Genomic DNA, 25,327 nt, shown 5'->3' on the forward strand with positions numbered 1-25,327 from the left:
GCTATTACTACGTCTCACGCTGAAGGAGAGCGTGGCTAATACTACGTCTCACGCTGAAGGAGAGCGTGGCTAATACTACGTCTCACGCTGAAGGAGAGCGTAGCTAATACTATGTCTCTGGGGCTAACGGGGCTGGAGGAGTATGGCTGGGTTTAGCAGAAGGTGAGGGAGCTGGGAAAGAGCAATGGAGTTGTGATGGTGAGGATCTGGAGTGGGTCCTGGAGTTAGTGCTGGAGTGGGTCCTAGAGTGGGTGCTGGAGTGGAACCTGGAGACTGTGGTGGAGCTGGGAGACGGTCTAGGGTCTTAGAGAATGATTGCAAGGCTTGGAAAGAATGTTGGGGTCTAGTGGAAGATGATGGGGCTGGGAGAGGGTGTCAGCGATGGGAAATGGTGGCCAGGGGTTAGGATTAAATGGTGGGAACTGGGAGAGAGCGGTGGAAGCTGGGGAAATTTTTGGTGGAGAGGGGAGAGATGGGAGAGGGGTAGGAAAATGTGGTGATGTGTACTAGGAGAGAGTGTTGAGAGCAGGGTGAGTGTGGAGATGGTGGTGGCGTGACTAGGAGTGAGTGTTGAGAGCAGGGAGAGTGTGGAGGAAGCACAGAGGGTGGTGAGAACTGAGAGAACTTGATGGAGACTAGAAGGGGAGGATAACGGCTGCGAAGTGGGAGTGGCTCTTAGAGCAAGAGGAGGATGGTGGAGGCTGGGAGAGGGTGACGATGAGTAGAGGAGGGTGATAGGTAACTGGGCAAGTGTGATGGAGGCTCGGAGAGTTACCTGGGTCTAGGAGTGGGGTGGCAGCGGCCTGGAAGAGTGCTATGGGATGAGAGAGGTTGATGGAAACCGAGAGAGAGGGTTCGTGGCTGGGTAGTGAAAGAAGTTTGAGCAAAACTGTTTTTAATTTACTGGCACGACTGTGGTTGGGTGATCTCACAATACACACTACTCTCTCCCTCTTTGTCCAACTTTAATCTTTTGCTTGTGGGCTCTCTATGTAGACTCCCAGGGGAAGGCAAGCATAGTTTCATTTGCATTCCTAACACTTCTGAGCTTCTAATCTACGCCTGAGTAAATGCCGTACACATATGAGCCATTAGTGATGGATTTTCGGGACTGAATGTGAAATTGTAAGTTAAAGATATATTCTAAAATGCATTTGTCTTTAGTAACGATCATCGAAGATCAATCTGTCTTTGGTGACTTTTGCAAACTTCGATGTGACGTGCTTCGCCATCAGCAAAATTAACTCTAACATCACCTTCTGGTTCACCTAATCACTCATTCAAATCATTGAAGTATAGATCGTACCTAAATATTCTTTAATTTTCTTTATTGAGAATCATACTTGAACGTCACACATTTAGAATCCACAAGATGAAACGAGAAATATTCACACAAGATTATTTACCTTCAGTTATTTTTTTCTTTAATGATTCAGGAACCAAGTTTTAGAACTTATTCATGAATCTAATCATCCGGTTAAAGTCTATCTCTGTTCATTTATCCTGCCTATCTATCAGTGAAACCTCCTATTTACTTCCTTAAGTGATTGGTTCTCAGTGAATGTAGGTTTGCGGCAGGGGTGTGTGATGTCTCCATGGTTGTTTGATTTGTTTATGGATGGGGTTGTTAGGGAGGTGAATGCAAGAGTTTTGGAAAGAGGGGCAAGTATGAAGTCTGTTGGGGATGAGAGAGCTTGGGAAGTGAGTCAGTTGTTGTTCGCTGATGATACAGCGCTGGTGGCTGATTCATGTGAGAAACTACAGAAGCTGGTGACTGAGTTTGGTAAAGTGTGTGAAAGAAGAAAGTTAAGAGTAAATGTGAATAAGAGCAAGGTTATTAGGTACAGTAGGGTTGAGGATCAAGTCAATTGGGAGGTGAGTTTGAATGGAGAAAAACTGGAGGAAGTGAAGTGTTTTAGATATCTGAGAGTGGATCTGGCAGCGGATGGAAACATGGAAGTGGAAGTGGATCATAGGGTGGGGGAGGGAGCGAAAATTCTGGGAGCCTTGAAGAATGTGTGGAAGTCGAGAACATTATCTCGGAAAGCAAAAATGGGTATGTTTGAAGGAATAGTGGTTCCAACAATGTTGTATGGTTGCGAGGCGTGGACTATGGATAGAGTTGTGCGTAGGAGGATGGATGTGCTGGAAATGAGATGTCTGAGGACAATGTGTGGTGTGAGGTGGTTTGATCGGGTAAGTAACGTAAGGGTAAGAGAGATGTGTGGAAATAAAAAGAGCGTGGTTGAGAGAGCAGAAGACGGTGTTTTGAAATGGTTTGGTCACATGGAGAGAATGAGTGAGGAAAGATTGATGAAGAGGATATATGTGTCGGAGGTGGAGGGAACGAGGAGAAGGGGGAGACCAAATTGGAGGTGGAAAGATGGAGTGAAAAAGATTTTGTGTGATCGGGGCCTGAACATGCAGGAGGGTGAAAGGAGGGCAAGGAATAGAGTGAATTGGAGCGATGTGGTATACCGGGGTTGACGTACTGTCAGTGGATTGAATCAAGGCATGTGAAGCGTCTGGGGTAAACCATGGAAAGCTGTGTAGGTATGTATATTTGCGTGTGTGGACGTATGTATATACATGTGTATGGGGGTGGGTTGGGCCATTTCTTTCGTCTGTTTCCTTGCGCTACCTCGCAAACGCGGGAGACAGCGACAAAGCAAAAACAAAAAAAAAAATATATATATATATATATATATATATATATATATATATATATATATATATATATATATATATATTATCCCTGGGGATAGGGGATTAAGAATACTTCCCACGTATTCCCTGAGTGTCGTAGAAGGCGACTAAAAGGGGAGGGAGCGGGGGGCTGGAAATCCTCCCCTCTTATTTTTTTTTTCTTTAATTTTCCAAAAGAAGGAACAGAGGGGGCCAGGTGAGGATATTCCAAAAAAGGCCCAGTCCTCTGTTCTTAACGCTACCTCGCTAACGCGGGAAATGGCGAATAGTTTAAAAGAAAGAAAAGATATATATATATATATATATATATATATATATATATATATATATATATATATATATATATATCATTTATTCATTATACTTGATTGCCGTTTCCCGTGTCAGCGAGGTAGCGCCAGGAAACAGACGAAAGAACGGCCCATCCACTCATATACACCTATATATACATAAATGCCCATACATGCACATACACATACATATACATATACATATCAACATATACTCATATACATACACATATATACACATACACAGACATATAAATACACAGACATATACGTATATACACATGTGCATATTCAAACTTGCTTGTCTTCGTCCATTCCAGGTAGCGCTAGGAAAAAAGAGAGGAAAAAAAAGGCCACATTGGTTCACACTCAGTTTCTAGCTGTCATGTGTAATGCACCGAAACCACAGCTTCCTTTCCAAATCCAGGCCCCACAGACCATTCCATGGTTTACCCCAGACGTTTCTCATGTATGTGTGTGTGTGTGTGTGTGTGTGTGTAACGCGAGGTAAACACGACTATACTCTGGAATACCACACCAAAAGCGTGTGATGCGAGGCCCGCACTACACAGGAGATAGTTATATACAACTGCTGTGTCAACAACAACTCAACAATGGCGTTGGAAACGCTGGAAATGTCTGATGAGAAATATTTCCCGTACATCAGTCTAAATAAAACGACAGTATTGCTCTACGACGGTACAAACATACATAAAGACAGAGCACCAGTGGATATTTCTTTTTTTTCCTTTCGTGGTGCATCTCCTTTTGAAGCAGTCAGAATGACCCCCACTCCCCTCCCCTCCCCCCCAAAAAAAAACCTTGCAGTCACTTGGCAGTCAATCCAAGCACATCAAACACTGTCATGGGCATGAGTCCTAACGAGCAGAGCCGGAAGGTTTGTTCATAGACTGTCTGATCTCTTTCCCTTTCATCCCAATCTTTACGACTATTTCTCAAAAATGCGTGAGCCCAGTACAAGGTTTTCTGACTTCTCATCCGTGTATGAGAATTCTTACTTTTACATCGTTCCGTTCGCCTCCACATCTTCAGTGTGTACAGTGACTCATCATATAGACAGGTTGATAGCTCGCCCAAGACATTGTCAAGCGTTAGGTTTTACTCGTGTGTGTGTGTGTGTGTGTGTGTGTGTGTGTGTGTGTGTGTGTGTGTGTATTCCCAGCTGGCATAACCAGCGTCGAATCCGATCAGATATCCCTAGGAATATGAGCTGGAGCGTACTCATTTCTCCTCAACACTTGCTCAACGAACGCCGGTAAACTTCCAGAGTCCGTGGAATGCAGTCGATGGGAAGTTGCATTACCGCCCCTTCAACTCTGCTCCGCTCCGAGATCGGAGAACGTTTTGAATCCACTCATCTGTGGGGTATGTCGTACTCTCCAGCAACGCCCCGCTGGGAGCCAGGCAAGGATCTGTAATTCATTGGTTCATTGAGAGCTACGCAGAGTGATCGCGTTCGGTGTGTGTGGGTTAGGCCTGCGTGAGCGACGCATCGATTCCTTAGGTCAGCCTTACTGAGAGCCAGAAATGTCTTTTTGACTCTAGTGATTATGTGGACCTGTGCAACAACGCTGAATTTTCGAATCAGTGGGTCGAGGATGTTCCTGGATTATTGAATCGAATCCCTTTACCCTACCCTATATGGAGGAGGTCAAAGTCTTACGATTAAGTCAAAGGTTTATAGAGCAGAGTCGACCATCAGCGTCCGACCTGCTCAGACAGAGTCAGGATTCACAAGACCCAAGACGGTCATCTACTTTCTGAAGGCATTCTGCTGAAACTGACGTTGTATTCTTCCGTTGGACTACCGGCTCTGAAGACTTGAAAAAGTTGGAGTTTCCCAAGGAGGAACGAGATACTTTCCGTGGTGAAATGTAATTATGAGCGAACCTTCTACCGCAAAGAAAAGCCCCCAGGATTATCTTCCCAAAGATTACTTATCTGTCACTGAAAAGTCTACAGGATTCTGTGGACAACGTTTCTCTTTTATTTGTCTGTGTGTGTGTCGGTGGAAAGCGGCGGGAGATTACATTTCCAAAGTTAAGTATCGTTGAGTTTCTGAGATCAAGTTGCCAAAGTTTCTATATTCATGATTCACTGAGATTATTCAAATTCTTCAATTCCTTTTTATTTATATTCCCCTCTAAAAACTTCTCCTTAGTTATGTCTCCGTAATTCTATATCCTAAAGATTTTCATACATCTGTGGGATATTATTGAGTCTCAGGAATTAAATATTCAAAGATCATAATACACATATGAGTTCTTAAAACGTCTCCGATATTGTTAGCCAAAAATTTCTGAATATAAGTCTCTGATACTGTGAGCCAAAGTTTTTATGAGATTAATGGACTCTGAAATAATGTTCTCAAAGATCATAATGCACCTTAAAGTCTCGGTAAAGCTTCCGGAACTATGCTGCTAATCTTTATCAGACATGTACAAGTTTCTGAAAAGTTGACGAGATTAAATTCTTAAACATATGTACCTCCAGTTCACCTCAGGTCTCCCAGATAATGTTGTGTCACAGGACGCCTTGCAAAACATCCCGCCTTTGAGGTGTTCGGGCCCCACATCCTCTTGAGTTGGTTGACATTAACTATCTGCTCGTGTATCAAAGGATATCATATGATGTCTGAGGGTAGATAGTGTCTGTGTCAGTGTAGTGTTATAATGTCTCCCTCCTCCCCGTGGCTTCGGGCGTGAGCGGATCAGACTAGACGGAAACGTCTGTGATTGCCAATACTTGGGAAGAAGCCGAGGGAGGGAAAAAAAATACTAAGAAGGAAATATCACAGGTCGCACCTTCATATAACTGAGAGCGTATATAAAATACGCTCGAATGAGACTGAAGCCTCGACTCTCCGCTTCACGTAAAGATTCGGGATCGACCGGCCATTCGTCGGGGAAAAGTGGGGGAAGGGGAGAAGGGGGTGTTAAGGACGACTAGTGGGGCAAACCTAATACTGAGATGAATGTTAACAGAGCAGATGGTTGAAATCAAATTACTGCTTCCCTATTTTCCTCGAATCGGAAGAAACAATTTGCCCAAAACGGCTTGGTGTCAGATATATTTTTTTTCCTTTTTGAGGAGAAGAAACGGCTCTCATGCCACCTCCACCCCCCCTCTCTCTCTCTCTCTCTCTCTCTCTCTCTCTCTCTCTCTCTCTCTCTCTCTCTAACTCTCCCTCTCTCTCTCTCCCGGCGGCCCATATGCCTATGGTGAAAGTCTCCGTAAAGACGCCAGGATTATGTACGTGTGTTTGTTCATTACGCGGAGTAGCTGTACGCTCGTGGGTTCCCGCCCTCTGTGTATGAGTCTGTAAGTAACGCGTGTGTTTTGTGAAAGTGTGCTGGTACGCGTGTGTCTGTGGGTGTATGTACGTGCATATCTCTCCGTGATTTAACAACTGTACATGTGTATGGTGGGCAGAGGACCTGCGTATATGTGTAGAGACACACACAGACACACACACACGCACACACACACACCCACACACACACACACACACACATATATATATATATATATATATATATATATATATATATATATATATATATATATATATATATATATGTATATATATACATATATATATATATATATATATATTCCTATGAGTCCACGGGAAAAATGAAGCACGATAAGTTCCCAAGTGCACTTTCGTGTAATAATCACATCATCAGGGGAGATACAAGAAGGAAATATGTCAGCTGATATACAACGAAGAGACGTAGCTAGGACGCCATTTGGTAAACACGTGATTGTGTTTACTAAATGGCGTCCGAGCTACGTCTCTTCGTTGTGTATTAACTGATTGTTATATTTCTCTTTTGTATCTCCCCTGATGATGTGATTATTACAAGAAAGGGCACTTGGGAACTTTTCGTTTCATTTTCCCCGTGGACTCATAGGAATATACTTGATCACGCGCAAAATAGTGATCCTTTCCAATATATACATATATATATATATATATATATATATATATATATATATATATATATATATATATATATACATATATATATATATATATATATATATATATATATATGTATATGTATATATATATATATATATATATATATATATATATATATATATATATATATATATATATATATATATGTATATATATATATATATGTATATATTATATATATATATATATATATATATATATATATATATATATATATATATATATATATATATATATATATTGGAAAGGATCACTATTTTGCGCGTGATCAAGTATATTCCTATGAGTCCACGGGGAAAATGAAACGATAAGTTCCCAAGTGCCCTTTCTTGTAATAATCACATCATCAGGGGAGATACAAAAGAGAAATATAACAATCAGTTAATACACAACGAAGAGACGTAGCTCGAACGCCATTTAGTAAACACAATCACGTGTTTACCAAATGGCGTCCTAGCTACGTCTCTTCGTTGTATATCAGCTGACATATTTCCTTCTTGTATCTCCCCTGATGATGTGATTATTACACGAAAGTGCACTTGGGAACTTATCGTGCTTCATTTATATATATATATATATATATATATATATATATATATATATATATATATATATATATATATATATATATATATATACGGATGAAGGCAACATGTATTTGTACATGTGTATGTATGTATATGTGTATGTATACGTTGAAATGTAGAGGTATGTATATGTGCGTGTGGGGGCGTTTATGTATATACATGTGTATGTGGGTGGGTTGGGCCATTCTTTCGTCTGTTTCCTAGCGCTACCTCGCTAACGCGGTAGACAACGAAAAAGTATAATAAATGAATTATATATATATATATATATATATATATATATATATATATATATATATATATATATATATATATATATATATATTTTGTGTGATTTTGTGTGATCGGGGCCTGAACATGCAGGAGGGTGAAAGGAGGGCAAGGAATAGAGTGAATTGGATCGATGTGGTATACCGGGGTTGACGTTCTGTCAGTGGATTGAATCAGGGCATGTGAAGCGTCTGGAGTAAACCACGGAAAGCTGTGTAGGTATGTATATTTGCGTGTGTGGACGTATGTATATACATGTGTATGGGGGTGGGTTGGGCCACTTTTTTCGTCTGTTTCCTTGCGCTACCTCGCAAACGCGGGAGACAGCGACAAAAAAAAAAAAAATATGTATATATATATATATATATATATATATACATATATATATATATATATATATATATATATATATATATATATATATATATATATATATATATATATATATGTAGAGGATGGAAGGGAATCACGCACTGAGAGTGGAATGATAAAAAATACTTAAAAGTAATCAAATTCATTATTTATAATTTCAACAATCTTATTCGTTTCCGTCTAATGAAGCTGTCGCTATAAAGTTATCCATTACCCACCAGTACAGAGAGAATCAATTTTCTCTATCTACGATTCTTATACAAATACTTGCCTACCAATAGACTTTCTCTATCTACAATTCTTATACAAATACTTGCCTGCTATTTCCCCTATCAAACACCCTCTCCAGAGGTCTAAGAAATCTCTTCGTGGAGGCGATGCCTTCGCAAGTAGTGTGTGTCTACGGTATTGTTGCACAACCAGATCAGTTTCGTACACAAGGCGACGTGCTCTTGTTTTGTCTCTACTGTGTAAAATTACTCACACCGGTAACTCCCTGTTAGCTGTGGGGAGTGTCGGTGTGTCCTAAACCGCATATTTTACTGACTTATTTATGAACTGAGGGGAGAATTGATGCATTCACGGGCCGCCCAGGGACGAGAGTATGGGTTCGACTCCTGGTTGCGGCAGGCGGTCCACAGTCAATCCAGCTGTTCATCCACTCTTAGGGGTTGGTCGATAAAATTAGTACTTGGCTCAAGCTAGGGAATATATATATATATATATATATATATATATAGATAGATAGATAGATAGATAGATAGATAGACAGATAGATAGATAGACAGACAGATACATAGCGTTAATGGGATGGCCTTGATTAGGGCCTCAGTTGCCCGTGCCGTCTCAGCTAACATGAAAAAAATATATATATAACGAGCAAACAGTAAAAATTCCTAATCGAATATGTATTCCTGGTGCTGAATTTATGCCTACATGTCGCCAGTTAATTTGGGAATTTATTTACGGGAAAAATACATCGGTAGACACAGTTTCCTCTGGCGTCAATGTAGCGCCTGTGTCTACCCCGGGGAGTATATGCTTACTGGACTGAAGGTTCGCCCTTACTTGACGAGAGTGGCAGGGGACCTTGCTGCTGTCTAAGCTGGGCAGCATCAACCCACCTCTTACCAGTGTGGAGGTAAACATGTCAACGAAAACACAATACCCTTACAGGTCTGAGAGTAACTAGATTACCGGGTGCTCTGTCTCTCTCTCTCTCTCTCTTTCTCTCCTAAGCCTCAACTGCTACCCTGCTCTGTCCTCCTGCTTCCCCTAGCTCACTGCTGCCAGTGCAATATCCAAAATATACCCCATCATATAATCATTTTTGGGGGGGCAGGCTTGGCACGATCCATCATTTGAAACCAGCGTCTCTTTCAAAATCGACCCATCAATACTGGAGTTGCAGTCCTGTGGCAACATTATTTTTCTGTTGTTATTGACTGACGGTGACTTAGAACGTGATCACAGAAGACGCGTCATCGCCACGTACCATCCTTTCACATACCCACGCCCTCACCACACTTGGGACTTTACCCACTCACAGCCTCATATGTCACCAGTGAGTGAGGTACTTGCCTTACGAGTGAGGTACTCGTTCGCTGGGTGACCTTCCTCCTTTGACCTCCCGGAAGCGAAGGGCTCGTTCGCCTGGTGACCTTGGCCTGGCCTGGCCTCCCAGCAGGGAGGTACTGTTCAGTTTTCATCGCTACAGCCAACGCGTCACTTGTTCATCATTCATAATGACAAGCTATGGCATGTCCGGCTCCTCGGCCGACAGACGTGCTGATGAGTTTCGGTCCACGAGAGAGAGAGAGAGAGAGAGAGAGAGAGAGAGAGAGAGAGAGAGAGAGAGAGAGGGCTAGCGCGCAGCACTCACCGGGGGAGAGTCTAGGGTTACGAAGGACTGGATAGCCTATTTGTCACGTGTTGTCAAGCGTTATGTGTGAGTCGGGGAGACTGTGTGTTTGTGGCATGAAAACCAGAGTAGCATACGTGTGGGTGAGGACAGAGAGGAAAAGGCAGCTCTCTGGGTTAAAGGAGTGACACCTGACAGCCCCCGAAGTGCCGGCTCACTGTGGGTACTCAGCAATATTACACGGTTGTCTTGGTCGATTGTATCTCGATTACTCACTCCCAATCCCCCAATCCTTACCACACCCCAACCACCACTCCCTCACCACAGGCCACTCCCTCACCACAGGCCACTCCCTCACCACAGGCCACTCCCTCACCACAGCGACAGTGGCGGAACTCAGTCCCCAGACTGGTATTTGGATCGGTGATCCGTGACGTGGCAAGTCGAGTCGGGTCATTAACACAAGAATACAATATGGTTGAACCTGTGGCACTGCCACATAAGAGGATCGACCACTATAGATAACTACAAGACGTTCGGTGTCGTGCAACCCAAAGGTCACAGCTGTCATCACTGGCACTTCCTTTTCTTCACCAGAGAGAGAGAGAGAGAGAGAGAGAGAGAGAGAGAGAGAGAGAGAGAGAGAGAGAGAGAGAGAGAGAGAGAACAGGGAGACACTCCCACCAGACTGGTTGTGTCACGTATTATCAAAAATGAAAACTTATCTCTCCTTGACTGAATTCCCAAATAATTTTCTTCATCCAGTTTTTGAAAGGACGATGAGGCAAACCATCACGTGTATCAAAATGAAAATTTAAGTTAAGAATTAAGTTAACTGAACCAAATATAATTTCCCCATTTTGCAACTTGCTTCAGCATATATATATATATATATATATATATATATATATATATATATATATATATATATATATATACACACTCACATACATATATATATATATATATATATATATATATATATATATATATATATATATATATATATATATATATATATTTTTTTTTTTTTTTTTTTCAAACTATTCGCCATTTCCCGCGTTAGCGAAGTAGCGTTAAGAACAGAGAATGGGCCACTGAGGGAATATCCTCACCTGGCCCCCTCCTCTGTTCCTTCTTTTGGAAAATTAAAAAAAATTGAGAGGGGAGGATTTCCAGCCCCCCGCTCCCTCCCCTTTTAGTCGCCTTCTACGACACGCAGGGAATACGTGGGAAGTATTCTTTCTCCCCTATCCCCAGGGATAATATATATATATATATATATATATATATATATATATATATATATATATATATACATATTTTTTTTCTTTCAAACTATTCGCCATTTCCCGCATTAGCGAGGTGGCGTTAAGAACAGAGGACTGGGCCTTTTTTGGAATATCCTCACCTGGCCCCCTTCTCTGTTCCTTCTTTTGGAAAAATTAAAAAAAAAATAAAAAATTAGAGAGGGGAGGATTTCCAGCCCCCCGCTCCCTCCCCTTTTAGTCGGTATTCGGATCGGTGAACCGTGACGTGGCAAGTCGAGTGTGTGTATATTTCTCTCATGTGTCTCCCCTGATGATGTGATTATTACACGAAAGTGCACTTGGGAACTTATCGTGTTTCATTTCCCCCGTGGACTCATAGGAATATACTTGATCATGCGGAAAATTATGATCCTTTCCAATATATATATATATATATATATATATATATATATATATATATATATATATATATATATATATATATATATATATATTCAGTTAAGATTTACGCACATGTTGTTGGTTTGATGTTAACAAGTGTGTGTGTGTGTGTGTGTGTGTGTGTGTGTGTGGGCAGCCGTACGCCAGACCCTCTGGTCTTCAAAAACTGACGGACCAATTAAGGCTCTTTGTGCAGAAAACGTCAGGTTGAAAAATTTTCAAGAAAAATAACAAGCGTTTTCAGTATGGCTGAGCGGACGGAAATGGTTAGTTTCTCAGAATAACAAGCAATAGATTCAAGGGATCTTTCTTTTTGTGAATCATAAACCAGTTGCTTGCCTGCTTCTCTCATCTTCGAGGCAGAATGGCTGGAATGGTATATATATATATATATATATATATATATATATATATATATATATATATATATATATGTCGGGATAGGGGAGAAAGAATACTTCCCACGTATTCCCTGCGTGTCGTAGAAGGCGACTAAAAGGGGAGGGAGCAGGTGGCTGGAAATCCTCCCCTTTCTTGTTTTTTTTTAATTTTCCAAAAGAAGGAACAGAGAAGGGGGTCAGGTGAGGATATTCCCTCTAAGGCCCAGTTCTATGTTCTTAACGCTACCTTGCTAACGCGGGAAATGGCAAATAGTATGAAAAAAAAAAAAATATGTCGGAGGTGGAGGGAACGAGGAGAAGTGGGAGACCAAATTGGAGGTGGAAAGATGGAGTGAAAAAGATTTTGTGTGATCGGGGCCTGAACATGCAGGAGGGTGAAAGGAGGGCAAGGAACAGAGTGAATTGGATCGATGTGGTATACCGGGGTTGACGTGCTGTCAGTGGATTGAATCAGGGCATGTGAAGCGTCTGGGGTAAACCATGGAAAGCTGTGTAGGTATGTATATTTGCGTGTGTGGACGTATGTATATACATGTGTATGGGGGTGGGTTGGGCCATTTCTTTCGTCTGTTTCCTTGCGCTATCTCGCAAACGCGGGAGACAGCGACAAAGCAAAAAAGAAATATATATATATATATATATATATATATATATATATATATATATATATATATGGAAAGAGGGGCAAGTATGAAGTCTGTTGTGGATGAGAGAGCTTGGGAAGTGTCAGTTGTTGTTCGCTGATGATACAGCGCTGGTGGCTGATTCATGTGAGAAACTGCAGAAGCTGGTGACTGAGTTTGGTAAAGTGTGTGAAAGAAGAAAGTTAAGGGTAAATGTGAATTAGAGCAAGCTTATTAGGTACAGTAGGGTTGAGGGTCAAGTCAATTGGGAGGTAAGTTTGAATGGAGAAAAACTTGAGGAAGTAAAGTGTTTTAGATATCTGGGAGTGGATCTGGCAGCGGATGGAACCATGGAAGCGGAAGTGGATCATAGGGTGGGGGAGGGGGCGAAATTCCTGGGAACATTGAAGAATGTGTGGAAGTCGAGAACATTATCTCGGAAAGCAAAAATGGTTAGGTTTGAAGGAATAGTGGTTCCAACAACGTTGTATGGTTGCGAGGCGTGGGCTATGGATAGAGTTGTGCGCAGGAGGGTGGATGTGCTGGAAATGAGATGTTTGAGGACAATGTGTGGTGTGAGGTGGTTGATCGAGCAAGTAACGTAAGGGTAAGAGAGATGTGTGGAAATAAAAAGAGCGTGGTTGAGAGAGCAGAAGAGGGTGTTTTGAAATGGTTTGGGCACATGGAGAGAATGAGTGAGGAAAGATTGTCCAAGAGGATATATGTGTCGGAGGTGGAGGGAACGAGGAGAAGTGGGAGACCAAATTGGAGGTGGAAAGATGGAGTGAAAAAGATTTTGTGTGATCGGGGCCTGAACATGCAGGAGGGTGAAAGGAGGGCAAGGAATAGAGTGAATTGGATCGATGTGGTATACCGGGGTTGACGTGCTGTCAGTGGATTAAATCAGGGCATGTGAATCGTCTGGGGTAAACCATGGAAAGCTGTGTAGGTATATATTTGCGTGTGTGGACGTGTATGTATATATATGTGTATGGGGGTGGGTTGGGCCATTTCTTTCGTCTGTTTCCTTGCGCTACCTCGCAAACGCGGGAGACAGCGACAAAAAAAAAAGAAAATATATATATATATATATATATATATATATATATATATATATATATATATATATATATATTATACTTTATCGACGTCTCCCGCGTTAGCGAGGTAGCGCAAGGAAACAGACGAAAGAATGGCCCAACCCACCCACATACACATGTATATAAACGACCACACACGCACATATACATACGTATACATTTCTACGTATACATACATATATATACACAGATATATACATATATACACATGTACATATTCATACATTCTGCCTTCTTCCATTCCTGCCGCCACCCCGCCACACATGAAATAGCACCTCCCTCCCCCCGCGGGACAGAGGAGGAGCAGATCAGATTCTGAACTTAGTGTGGTCGTGAAGAAGGCTTTAGCAGAGAAGGAAGAATGTGTCATAAGATTCAACAGAGTTTGATGAGAGGTATCATTAAGCGTCTTATGACGCGTTGACCCCATGGCGTGCATTATTTACTTGCTGTTCAACGAGGTTGTGATTGTGTGAGATTAATAACGGTCTAAACGGTGGGTCATTATGAGCTATGAGTGAGTCTGGAGAGTTTTGGGGATGATGATCAGTAGGATAGTAGCTCGTGAGCGTTATATGAGTCAGGTAAAGTGAGGGATGCATGTTGGATGTCCTTACTAGCCTTGCTGTATTACGGTAACACAGGGCACAATCAGCTTACCCGTCAGGGGCTTACTCGAACTCACACGAATACGAAAATTTAGTCTTAACGAGTAAGGACAGATGAAACTTTCTTCAAATATCGCATTCCGAAAATGACAAAAATGACAGAAGTGACAGGATTCATGCCAAAAAGACATAGCGTGTGAAGAAGGTATCATACTAAGTTCTGATGAGGGCTCTGTAGACCACCAGGGAGACGAAAGGACACTAAAGATCTATGAAAGAATTAGAGGTGATACGTAGGAGTTAGTTGGACCCACCAGCAAAAAAAAAAAAAAAAAAAAATCACAGATCCGATCACTGATTATCTGAAGGTTAAGGAATTTCAAACGACCATGACAGACCATGTGATTACCAATGGTGCAAAGTAGAGGCATGTTATGTACAGGGACAGGAGAAGGAGATGGAGACGTGGAACTTGCACGAAGACGAGACTTGATATAGACACAGACAACTTTTCTTAAATAGCCATGTTTAGCGAGGCTGTATCACTGGGGGACACATTCTCGTCCATGAGCTTCTCATTCCAAAGGAGTCGTCTATATTGTGCTGCAGGAGCCTTCACAAAGGTCCTGGGTAACACCAGGGTAATCATAAATGAATAAACAGATGACTTTGATAACTCCTCCTGGCATTACTAGTCTCCACAGCACCAGCCATCTCATACTCTACCTAGAAGGATCCAACATTGCTATACTCCCCAGAAGCACCCAGTGCAACACTCCCCAGCACCATCTTCTTCCCTCCTCCACAAGCTAGCCACGTTCATCTCCCCTTCGCTGTCCTCCGTCTAAATCATACGAGGGGTATGATTTCCTCACATATGCCTACTCCAATACCCCCCCTTTCCTTCTCTTTGTCTCCATCCTCCTCATCTGTCAGTTAAATTAATCGACGCAAAGGTGTGGCTGGATCACTGGCAGTACACACAGCGCCCCTAACTCTCACATAAGGAGGACGCCTCCTTAACTGGCTTGTACATGATGTCTGAGACGCCTTGTCCCACTTTAAATCATTCAGTGGTGTTTGCCCACCCTCCTACAGCCTGTAATGAACGTTATTATTTATATGTGTGTGTGCGGTTCTGTCATGTTTGTCCTGCTAGACTGGGTGTCTTTATTCACTTCACGGTGTGTATACACCCCACCTTCCCCTGCTCGGTTCTCTTACTGTGTATACAGTGTGTTAGTTGTGTTCTATGTAGGCTGGCTAACATGTACCCTGTCCTGGCTCTGCATACGGCCTTGGTCGTGTTCATTGCCTCGCTTGGGCATACTGCCTTGCCTATCTATATTGCCTTGGCTATCTGTACTGCCTTGGCTGTGTATACTGCCTCGGGAGTGTAAAGTGACGTGAATATGCACCGTGTCTCGTTTGTGTATACAGCTTTGGCTGTGTGTACTGCCTTGCTTATGTATGCAGCTTTGGCTATACACACACTGCCTCTGTTATGTATACTGCCATGACTGTGTATACTGCTTAAGCTGTTTACTCTGCCTTGGCTTTCCGTACTGCCTTGACTGTTTACACTGCATGGACTGTATATACTACCTGGACTGTGTATACTGCCTTTGCAGTATGGAGTGACTTGGGTGTATATCCTCTCTTGGCTGTATACACCGTGCAGGGTGATAAATTTCTACGTAATTCACACACACACACACACACACACACACACAGACACACACACACACACACACACAAACATCTATTCTCGCCCAGACGCATATACATATCCCCTTTATAAATGCACACTCTCGCATATATATTCCCCTGCAGATAACCCAAATCTAAAAATTGCACACCAACTCATGGAAATACACACACACAGACATTGGGAAAAGCCGAGGCAGTAACGAACACTGGCAGCTGATGATGGTTTCTGTACAGAAAATGACAGTCTCGCACACACCAACAATAAATATAGTACAACAGGTTCACACTGACCCACCGCTGGACGTAATGGGAAAAAGTCCTCGACTTTTTCGTCAAGAGAAATGGTGAGTGATGATGGCCGTGAGGCCAGCAAGGATTTGAGGAGAGACAGAGGAGGAAAGGTAACAAGCATTAGTGATTCGTGTGTCCTTATTACTATGTTCTACTACCCTCCACTGCGTCCGTGTGGGCGAAGCTTACTCTGATCACCTCATTTGTGTGTCTGTTAACAGGGATAAACGGCAAAGATGATAACGTCAGCACAATTGTTCCATACTCTGAAACAACAGCAGCAGCAACAGTAGTAGTAGTAAGAGCAACAGTAAAATAGCAGATATAGCAACTGTAAAGTGCGAGATATGGCAACTCTGACCTTGGTACCAGATGTAGCAACTGTTAAAGTGCCTAGGTATGGGAACTCTGACCTGGTACCAGATGTATATGCCTAGGTATGGCAACTCTGACCTGGTACCAGATGTAGCAACTATAAAGTGCGAGATATGGCAACTCTAAGGTACTAGATATGGCAACTCTGAGGTACTAGATATGGCAACTCTGACCTGGTACAAGATATAGCAACTGTAAAGTACTAGAAATGGCATCTCGTGTGTCGCAACTTTGGCAACGTTCGGGTATACTAGAGATGGCAACTCGGAAAAACACTAGTGACACATCATTTGATTCTAGATGATCATGGCGGGTACCTGACACTTAGCAAATCTGGTTTACATTCAAACTGGGCCGCTATCACCTGTAGGAATGATTATCAACGGAGACGCTTTGGCTCGTGGCAACGATGGGTATGGAGGGGGGGCAAAAGGGCGAGAAGCGGAGCACGGTGGGAGAGGCACGAGATCTTGGGTACGAGAATGAGAAATGAGCAACGTTAACGGACAAAGATAAACCTACTGTGTATCCCAGAGGGAGAGAGAGAGAGAGAGAGAGAGAGAGAGAGAGAGAGAGAGAGAGAGAGAGAGAGAGAGAGAGAGAGCTGTGGTAACAAAGTGGTATGGAGAGACTTATGATAATTACACGGTGGTGAGAAAGTTGTAGTAATTACGTGGCGGGGGGAAAAACTTTATAATAATTACACGACGGAGGAAGAGCTGTGCGGTAAATGCGCCAGGCAGAGAAGCTGTGCTAAAGAACAGTGAGCCATCCATTATGGCCTAAAGAACTTTGGCACTTAGGGAACGTCTCATAACAATTCGTTCTTCCTGCGCGCGTTTTTCGTCCGCAAAACATCGTACTGCACTGATTGCCACATTGCAGTAGGAGGTCATTACACATCTTCAATAGCTGGGGTGCAAGGAGGAGTGTGTAATATCATCCTTAATTACAGCAATTATTTGGTCGGCGAAGCTTATTATCATGCTAATAGGACCGGGATGAAGGTAGTCCTTCATGCCTTTGATCATATCAGACGCATTATGTTAATGAGAACATCTGTTGGGTCTGGATGATTCCAACAAGGGGGCGACTCCAGCCAGGCCATCAACAGCCATCAGGCGAGGTGCCACCCATAGAACATGCTGTGTCAAGAGGTGTTATGAGCACCTCTCTCTCTCTCTCTCTCTCTCTCTCTCTCTCTCTCTCTCTCTCTCTCTGGGACTTTACGATCTCTCCCTCCATTGCCTTAACCCCGTAGCTCCGTCCCCTTCCTCTGGACCCGCACGACAAACACAGTCGGGAGTCAGTGGAGCAAACCACAGCCTCTTATACCACGTAACCCACCTCCCTCTTCACCACCACATTTCTCTTTCGCTTAACAACTTCTCTTTAAGGAATCGCGTCGTTTCCTGTGGACGCCTGCCATGCCTTGTAGCTTATATCAGTAGAATGTTACGCCAAATATCTTGTGATCTTCGAGGGAACTCGTGTTTTCCTCCAGGATAACTAGTGATGCCAGGGTGATCATGTCATGACTTGGTGAAGCGAAGTTCCCTTGATGATATGCCGTGAGGCCTGGATAGGTATGTTCCCCATGGTGGCATCTAATGGCAGCTGGAGGAACTCATGCACCCTTGTCGACATCTGATAAAACATTGGTGGACTAATTTTCCCATGATATTTAGTGATGCTTAGGCACACTCTCAAGTCCTCTGAAGATGCCTAACATTACCTGGCAAGCCCTTGATCTAATGATATCTAGTGAGGAGCAGGTACAACTCCGTTCCCTTGAGAATATCTACTTACGTCCCCTTACATATGTCTGAGGATGCCAGGTTAAACTTGTAACCTCCCTGAAGGGTTTCAGTGATGCTAGGGGTAAACTCAGCCTTCATCAGAAGATATTCAATAATGCTTGAGTGAGATGATGATTTCATAAAGACATTCATCCACACCTGGGGCAAATAGTTCGCCTCTAAAGATGTTTTGTGATGCTGAGTTGAACACAGACGCCCCTGAAAATCATTATGTGATGCCTAGTAAAGCAAAAGTTCCTAGTGAGGTGTCTACCATTGTTTGAGTATACAAACACGCCATACCAAGGATATACATTACGACAGAGACCTGTACAGGATATGCGACGGCATGTGCCGGTGTTAAAGTGAACATATGAGACCCCTAAATATCTAAAGCTGATTGAATGAATACGTGCAACAATTTTAACATACAGTAACTAAGGGGTAAATGCCCTTCATCCCAGAGACACAGGGAGGTCGTTGGGTCAACACGTCTTGTAGACGAGACATCATGACAGTCCTAGTTAGACATATACACTGGAGATATCTTTTGAGATCTTGGGTGAACCTTAAGTGCGTTCTCTGCAGGAATCTAAACCTAACTGTCGACCTGGGACCTCAGAGTTACATGCAAAGGTGCCATAATGTAGATAGAGTCAAGTGTGTGTGTGTGTGTGTGTGTGTGTGTGTGTGTGAGAGAGAGAGAGAGAGAGAGAGAGAGAGAGAGAGAGAGAGAGAGAGAGAGAGAGAGAGAGAGAGAGAGAGAGCAGAAAGTATGCACACTGCACGACCATGTTTTATTGTACATTGATTGGCATAAATGGCTTTCATATACGTTTTCTTTTCAATACATTCCTAGGCGTATGCACAGCCAAGTCCCTGCACTTATGAGGGAGTAGTAGCTCTGTGTTTCCCTTCATCTCCTAATGTCCTTTTTAGAACTTTTCCTCTTATATATGCTCCTGTCAGCCTGGGCCAATATATCCATGTGTCATTGATGATTTAGTGAACAATCGGCTAAAGACTATACCATGAACGTGCTTGTTCCAGGAAAGACACTTCCTGAAGAAGGAAAAAATAAAACACTTTTTCTCAGAACCAAATTGAGCCAAAGCACACAGCACACAGCTGGACCCCAGAAGGTGTCGTCGCCCCATTGAACACTCCTTCCCTCCCGATACAACAACTGCTTTTCCCCCGGAGCAAATAAATTGACCCGGTAAACGAACACCTTTCAGAGGTGTTGGCCAGAAAGATAAATTCTTTCCTAAAAAGGGCACTGACCTGCTGCTGCAGGAGGGGTAAAGTTAGGTGGTGAGGATGTATGACCTAAAGGGAGTTGGGTGGCTTCGTCTGCTGAGCAAGTCGTCGCTGGATGACCCTGGAAGCTGCCATAGGTGTGTTCATTTTCGTAAGTGGAACTTTGGGGTTACGTTCTGACGTGACCGGGTTGAAATAACTGCTGTTTGGCCTCCCCCGCGCTGCGTAGTTTAGATAAATAAATGATGTTGATGGAATAAACTATAGAAATGATACTTTTGAAGTCTTATAGAAGGATGAGGCATCTGGCACTATCTAAATACTTAATATCAGGTATAAAATCACGAAAAAAAATTCCTGTGGAGTAATTTGGTACTTTATTTAACTTCCGAAAATCGAAATATGACCGGTGGACGTGGTTAACTTCCTGAGCGCTGCAGGAGCCTCATAAGTACAGAAGGAACTCCTGGGGCAGGAAGTGAATACAAAATATGACTATTAGAGAAAAAGAAATCAACGTTTTACTCATTACTTTCGAAGAACTTAACCTTTCGTCACCGTTAAAGATCCGGGTGTTTGAGACGACCTTGTACTACGATCAGTTAGGTTGAAGGCGGGGGGGATGGGGGGTGGGGGGTAGTGGCAGTAGTAGTAGTAGTAGTAGTAGTAGTAGTCATACTACCCGGGTTAGGATCAATCTAAGCTACAAACTATCCAGCCGAGCCGTTCGTCACATGAACATGAGACTGGGGAGGAAGAATGCGGTTACAGGAGTGGTAGAGGCTGCGTGGAGCAAGTGTTTGCTTTTAAGAAACGGTGTTAGAAATATCTAGAGAAACAGAAGGGATCTGCTTGTGGTGGTTATGGATCTGGAGAACATATGCGATGAGGATGATAGAAATGCTTTAGTGGAAGGTCTTACGAATACATACTGTGGGAGAAAAGGTATTAGATCAGTGAGAAGTTTTGATCAAGAAAGTAAGGCGTGCGTGTAAGTGGGTACAGCAAAGGATGAGTGGAGGTTCCAGCGAAAGGTGCGCGTGCGTGCGGCAGGCCTGGGTGTGTGTGATGTCACCTCATGGGCTATGAACACCTCGACCGTCACAGTTGTAACAGGTCTACCTGCTGGGATGTAGCAGAGAGCCGCCTGGCTCGTTCACGGATGATGAGGTTTCTAACAACATCTCCCTCTCAGATGCTCACCTCGGCCGGCGAGGGAGTATGTAACCAGAGGATCAACGCTGGCGTCAGACATCTTGTCTCCTTCCTCCTACGCTTGAGAATGTAAGAAAGAAAATAAACAGAGTAATGAGAGTCGTTCACGCACAATCACACTTTTGAATAAGGAGATTGTTATCAGGTCAGGTGGAATGAATTGTCCTCAAAACTCTATTCCACATACGCTTGTACATCGCCACTTCCAATCGGGTATTTTTGGGTGAATAAAAGGTGGTGAGGGCCAAAGGAGGGACGTGTGAGGAGAGACGGGCAAATGAAGTCTCATTATTTACGTTTTTAATCACTGGTGTCCCTACTGGTGTGCTCATGTGGGTAAGACGTCTCTACATTGCAAATTTGACATTTCTTTTTTATCTTCTTTTGTGATATCTGCCTGTGTAGTGTGTGTGTGTGTGTGTGTGTGTGTGTGTGTGTGTGTGTGTGTGTGTGTGTGTGTCTGTGTCTGTGTGTTACGTGTGCGTGTTTACTATTTGTATGTTACGGGAAGAGATTTTTACGGTCGTGTTGCCCCGTATCTTACCCTTGTATATAAGTACCGTATGTATATGTGTATGAGTGCGTCATTATACATATTCGTAATGATCTGTTTGTACCGTAGGGAATATGACATTCACAGAACCCCATATCTTGCACTCTACCAGCATACAGTTTTTTCTAAACACCTTTATGACGTCCGCGTTCACAGTTTCACAATTCCGTGCGTGTCATTCGTATACAATTTCTAAACTAAAAATTTCCCTCTTTTTCCGTCGTTTTTAATAAAAGTCTTGCTTAATTTCATGCCATGGCCTCTGGGTTGTTCAAACCCCGCATCTCACGAAGAACTATTTTCCTGGTGATATTGTCACACTGGTCAGGAGAGAATACATCAAAATGCTTCGTCCTCTGTTTCAAATTGTAACCTACTGCAGGTGGAAAATACATCAAGTTGTCACATCTCTACTGAACTGAACATTTCGTACTCTCTCAGTTCCCATCATCACAAGCCAGTCTTCTGTCAGTGATAACAAAAATGCATCAAGTCTTTTAAGTGAAAAGAAAAATCTAATTTCATTGGTGGGTCGTTTTCTTCTCAAGCATTACGTAATCTCACTCTTATGTGCGCGTCAACGTACAGTCATGGACAAACTTCTGATATATATATATATATACATCCAGCAGTTACGAACTCGCTAAGGTCTCCACACTAATAAACACTCTCCTATGCAATCACGTTCCATGATTGGCTTTCCTGCACCTGACACATTGTCCTGTTAACTCAAAGCCAGCAGCATGTTTGATGAAACCCAACACGACCGAGCGAAATGTCATATATCTATATTACGAAAAAAAAGGTCTTTTTAAACAGACCAATGATAATCATCCCCTTGAATAAAACAACTAAAAAAATAATTCTAATAAACTGCAAATGTTACGAGTGTAAAAGACAAAAAGGATGTGATATTAATGGAACATTATTATAACATGTTTTTATGATACTGTGTATAAAGATGGTTAAGCCTTGTTCTGAAATATGGCCTGAAATGTTTCAGAGGAAGGGAGTTTAGAAACCTAGAGATTGGATGAACCACGAGACGTGGTCACCATGATACTCTCTGGTGACTGAAGGTGACTCACAAAAGCAAGGAACGGTGAGAAATCAGCGGGATATCAGGAATACGGTGAGGCTCGGACACCCACAATGGAAAGAGGAGAGCCAGGTGAACTCACCTCTGCCGCCAGGTATCATGTTGGTGGCGGAGGGTGAGGTAAGGGAAGACGTGCCGGAGAATTAGGTTGAAACTTTAACGGTAAAGGATGTTAAGACACGATCTTAAAGGCGATTCAGAGTGAGAACCAGGAGACCCACAGACATGGAGCCCCCCTTGCTGGTGGACGAGAGTTAACCAGGGCTTCAGTGGACACTCGAGATGTTACAGTGGGACGAAAACTCCACTTGGGGCAACGTTTCTGGATTAAGAAGCCACAGGCTAAGCAGTATTTTCGGTACAAATGAATAAGATCACAAAACTAATCTCTAACAAGAACCCCAGGTACACCTGCACCTCCCCAGCTACCTGGAGAAGCTCCTGTTTATTTCCTTTACGCTGCATTGTCTATTTCAGTCTAACAACGACACTCCACGAGAGGCGGGTATATCCCCAGTGGCAACATGGTTCCAACTGACTGAAAGTAAAGGAGAACGTACACGTCTGTGTTCGAGCCTCGAGTGGATGAAACCGAGGTATATATATATAGCCACAACAAAACCAGCAGAGTTAGAAATATAAACAGGATACGTATTGTTATGCTGGAGGTTCCAACCATACGTAATTGTCTTAGCTCTGAAGTAGGCCAGACTTCCTATTCGTTATGGGGTGGGAAGGTGGGGCGGGGGCCTTAATTGTCATCCTGTCTTGTGTCTTGGGAGATGGAAGACTTCTTTTAAAGGTCTTAATCCATGCAATCTCTGGGGAACAACGTATATGTTTGTTTGTCTGCGTGTGCATGTGTTTGTGATCTTTCTGTGTTATGAGGAGAGAGTTTCACACTCGTGTTGTGTTGTCATTTAACCTCGTGTATATATATGTACCATGTCTTCACACACACACACACCACACTATAACAGGTACCCGTTCATCGACCAGCCCCGAGTGTAGGTTGAACATCTGGGTTGGGTGTCTCCTCCTCACAAGATGAGAACTATGCACAGAAGTGAACCCATTTTTCCACATGCAGTAATTACGGCACCTTTTCTCGCAACAACATAACATCAGTTCACAATAGATTCCAGACACTTCAAGGAGCGTCGCTCAGAGGCGCTTTCACAGTTCGTTATCATCCTTAGCCTAACTTCAGCCGCTCGGAGAAGACAGCAGGGGCCGTGGGAGGAGCACTTGATCACACGCCTGATCATTCTCGAAGCATCTCTCTTCATCGTGTCGCTTCAGAGCAGCCCGTGCTGGGGGAAATTCGCAGCACAGAGTTCGTCTTGGCAAATGGTTCCTTTTAATGATCTCGCACACGTCCATTGGGATACGTGTTCTCTCATACATCAGTGTGACGGACTGTCCCAGTATCATGCATGGTTTCTTCCTCGATCAGACGGTGGGTGAACGTACTAGTGCTAGCAGTGCGTCTGTAAGCACTGGTAGCGTTCCAGGTGGTCCAGTCCGTTTTCTTACAGTGACCAACATAGGCTGGCTGGAACAAGGTCGCATCTAGTTAGTGCATGAAACACTGGAATGGAACATGCCTTCTCTGGCTGTTTTGGAGATAAAGGAATTACTTTACCGTTTCAAAGGTTATCCATGATTCATCTTCACATGAGGCTACTTCCATGGTCAGCACCACTACATGACTCTCAACAGCTCTTATGCGCATCGGGTGATAAAGCGGTGTGGTATGTGCTGCATACAGTAACACACGGCTGCCTGTCACTCCACAGCAACACGAGACAAGCGAGTCCAAATCTTTCTGTGGTGGCACATGAACAGCTGCTTTCCATCTGTGACTACCAGTGCCTTATAGTCCTCATCAGATGACTGATTGAGTATATTTTAAAGAGTTTGATGAACAACTCTCTCCTGCTGCTGTCCAGACGTACGAAGTTCGGCCAGTATCCAGGCATAACCTAAAACCCCTATGTGTTCCAGGTCCTCATTTCCTGGTCTGTTTTGGGTCATTCCCTTTTAGGGAATCTTCAGCGTATCAGTCCCGCACCAGATGTAAACGTAAGGCTACTGGAACCTGTTCTGAATAAACGCCTGACGCCCCGTGCTCATCAAATGCCTTGGCAGAGCTGGGGTTCAGCGCCTGCGTGGTAGCAGCACGAGTCATCAAGGTTGAGACGGGAGACCCCCGGATCGTGCCTGAGAAAGAGCTTCCTAGGATGCGGGCCAATGATTCTCGCTACCCAAAGCGCCATCTTCCCGCCTCGCCACAGTTACATTTATAATCCCTTAAAGTATAAGACCAGCCTCCTGGTCTGAGAAGGATTAGAACCACATACATTGTAGTAAGGGCTTATAATGGGAGCTATTTTGAAATTCGATATGGCAGCATCTGCGTCATCTTCAAAGTGATATCATTCAAACTGTGACTCCCTGCGATTTACTACAAGCTCCCACATCAA

Source organism: Panulirus ornatus, chromosome 2, assembly GCF_036320965.1.
Source record: "Panulirus ornatus isolate Po-2019 chromosome 2, ASM3632096v1, whole genome shotgun sequence".
Classification (NCBI taxonomy): Eukaryota; Metazoa; Arthropoda; class Malacostraca; order Decapoda; family Palinuridae; genus Panulirus; species Panulirus ornatus.